Source organism: Pundamilia nyererei, unplaced genomic scaffold, assembly GCF_000239375.1.
Source record: "Pundamilia nyererei isolate P.nyererei 1_Seehausen unplaced genomic scaffold, PunNye1.0 scaffold00061, whole genome shotgun sequence".
In the NCBI taxonomy this organism is placed as follows: Eukaryota; Metazoa; Chordata; class Actinopteri; order Cichliformes; family Cichlidae; genus Pundamilia; species Pundamilia nyererei.
In genome coordinates, this window is record NW_005187462.1 from 2658818 (window position 1) to 2662382 (window position 3565).

Genomic DNA, 3565 nt, shown 5'->3' on the forward strand with positions numbered 1-3565 from the left:
CCCCCCGCGACCCTGAAAAGGATAAGCGGAAGCGAATGGATGGATGGATGTTTAAGTATCAGTCTGTTTCTCTTAGCAACAATCAGCAGGTATGTGTACCTGTTTGTAGTTTATGGATGCAGTTTGGTAATCAAACATGCTAACATTAGCTATGGTGACTTGTTGCTCTAAAAAACTAAAATTTGAAATACAAGCCATCCAGAAACAAGCTGTTACTCATTTGTTCTTCAAGGAATGCGTCAGACATCCTTTTTGTTTACTTTTACCACTTATCTGTTAACTTATCTGATAACAACTGGGCCACTATCACAGCTACACCTAACTTTTTAATGCGATGTTTGCTTTCTACTGTGAATTAGTTTTTGCAACAAAACAACTTTTGCAGCATTTCAGAAGTTTTGAACCTGAGTGTTTTGAAAGCCTTCGTTTGGTATTTAGTTCATCTAGAATTTTCTGATTTCTCGTGGCTTCCCCTGACTGGTTCTTGGTGTTTAACACCATTTTAAAAATTCTGGAAATGCCCCGACTTCCTGCCCCTGATGCTGTTTGAGCTTCCGTACTCTTAAAGAAACAGTCCTCTTCCAGGGTTCCCTTACAATATAAATCCTTTTGAGATTACTGTTGTTGTAAACTGGTGCTATATGAATTAAACTGAAATTACATTACTGCATTACTGTCCGTAATGGAGCACAGGAAGGAGGTCATGCTAAATAATCTCAGCATCATCTGAAATGACAGTCACAGGTTGTGCCTCACTGTTACTGTTGGCAACCAAATATCCTGATGTTTTATATTTTTGTAGTTTCTTTGGTTTTTCATTCTGATTTCTCTTTATGTCTGTATTTATTTTATAACAGTATTTTCTGTATTTTAGTATAGCTTTTATATACATTGCTGTGTCTGAGTCGAAAAATAATAAGCACTGAAAATTTTAAGATTTCAATAGTCTCAGTTTTTGGATGAACTGAAGGTTAATAAAACAAATAAATAAATAATCAAACAGCCTTCAAACATTTACTGTAACAGGGTGAAAAAATAATTAATTTGTTGATGGACTGTGGAGGAATTCTTTCAAGAATCATTCATTATTAATCAAAAAACAACTCTGAGCTTCCTTTAATCCTTTAAACTCCTCAAGACCTCCGTCCTCAGCGAGCCTGCTTTCATGAACTGCAGTGAAGTCACGTTTTTATACACGCAGCCCACTGAGAGTGACAGCAGCTGCCTGCCATCCTGTTTAGTTTCATTAAACACTGACAATTATGACTTACACAGTAACACACACACACACACACACACACACACACACACACACACACACACACACACACACACACACACACCTTTATTTCATCACATGTTCTATCATTTATTTAATTAGAATGTGTCACTGAGATTAAAATCACATGGCTGTGAGTCCGAGTCTGATTTCCTGATCTTTCATTTTTAATTTAACTTCATTAAACAGAAGAAAAAAGTACAGCAGGTGTATTCAAGCTATGCAGCACCATGCACAGAGCTGTCAGCCACACAGCTGACCTGAGGAGTCAGGTTCAATATTTGCACACTGAGTTTCAGGATAAACAACACGATGTTGTAGCAAATTGCTGAACCCTGCAGCAAGTGTCAAAGACGTGTCATTTCCTACTCATGCTGAATATTCACAATGTAGGGAAAAGCAAACATACTCATGAGTGTGGCCTTAGCCTCGCACTGCTAGTTTGCACCACTGCTGTGTTCATCCATCCATCTTCTTCCCCACTTATTTGGGCTGAAGCCCATCCCAGCAAAAGGCATCTTGTACAGTACATCACAGGGCTAACTCACAGAAGGACAACTACTCACATTCACACTGACACCTGCGGACAATTTAGAATCACCAGTTAACCTAAAAAGCACGTTTCTGCAATGTGGAGGAAGCTGGAGTAGCTGAAAAGCAGGGATGCAGAGTTTGCATCTTCTTGCTGTGCCTGCATGGGCTTCCTCTCGCAGGCAAACACATGCATGTCAGGCTAACTGCTGTTTCTGAACTGTGAGGCGGGTGATGTACCTGTTTCTTTGTGTTTCATCATGTGCCCGGTGTTTTCAGCTGGTGAAGGTTCTGGACTGCAGACTTGGAGCAGTTCACCATCTGCATTCTTCTGATGCAAAGCTGTTTTAAAATGTGCGGCTTAGCAAATATGAAAGGCCTTCCCTGAAAAAGACGTCATCTGTATGCGAGAAAATGTTGCTCTGAAACATGTTTATATCTGTCAGCACTGATGGTGCCTGTCCAGATGTGCAAGCACAGGTTCTAATGCACTGATAACAGCGGGTGACCCTCTCCTCTTTGGAGGATGCAACATCCACGTTTTCCAACAATGATTCATCATGTATTATGATTCATACTTTTAAAAATGTTTTTGCAAGATCGAGCTTTAACCTGCGTTTGTGAATCTGCATGAATGTAAATTCCCTGCAGTTATTTCAATGACAGAATCGTTCCAGTGTGTAGCTCTGTGGTGCCTGAACACCCAAACACACATCCAGCACTGATGTTTGGCCTCGTCCCATAGGCATACATTTTCAGAATCTACTGATTTGCTAATATTATTTAGTGTAGATGAAATTTTCAAAGTCTTTGCAACTTTACGTTAAGGGACACTTTAACACTTCCACAGTTTGTAGATGCTGTTTTTGGGTTGTTTTTTTGCAGACTGGTGAACTTCTGCCCTCGTGTACTTTTAAGAAACTCTGCTTCTCTGAGATGTTCTCTTTATACCCACTCATGCTGCTGAGCTTTTGCAGATTCGCCCAATTAGTTGCAAAATGTTCCTCCAACTGTTTCTTTTTAGTAGCACTTACTTTGCCGGCCTTTTGTTGCCCCTGTCCAAACATCTGACAGATGTTGATGCCATCAAATTCAAACTGAGCAAATTCTTCTTAAAACTGTCGTTTTTCACAGGTTCATGAAATGCACAGTTTACATTTCACACTGGAAATGAGTCAGTAGTGGGTCTGCTGTGTGTGATAAAGGTTGTCCAGAAAGCTGTGTCCCAGTTTTGGAGTAAAATTCTAGTTATTGTATTAGAAAATGTTAAAGCTGCAGCTTTAAAAAGCCAGTGTGGGACGGCATTTTAAATACAGTCCATGCTTCATTATGTTTTAATTCAATTTTTACTCCATGTCAGGGTGTCTTACACTGTAAGGTCAGGACCTCACAGTAGCAGAGAAAACCATGCTATTTGCCCATGAGCAGCCTTTAGTCACACTGGGTATGAGAAATATGAAGAAAGCTCCGTTACAGAGTGAAGCTGCCTGCTTTGAACTCCATGACCCACACATAACCCTGCACTGTGAAAGTGAAGTGCTGTACTAGGATATACTACAGTGCTGAGGTGTGATGAAGCTCGGTCATTAAGGATGAAGGAGAATTATATTTTGTTTTATAGCATAGTCAATGAAAAGAAGCTAAATGGAAGAGCTTTGTTCCGAGTCTGATTCACCGGATCTCACCAGGCAAACATGCAGACAGCTCACAAACTAAAAACAGTTAGCAGCAAATTAGCTGAAGTTTGTTGTGATG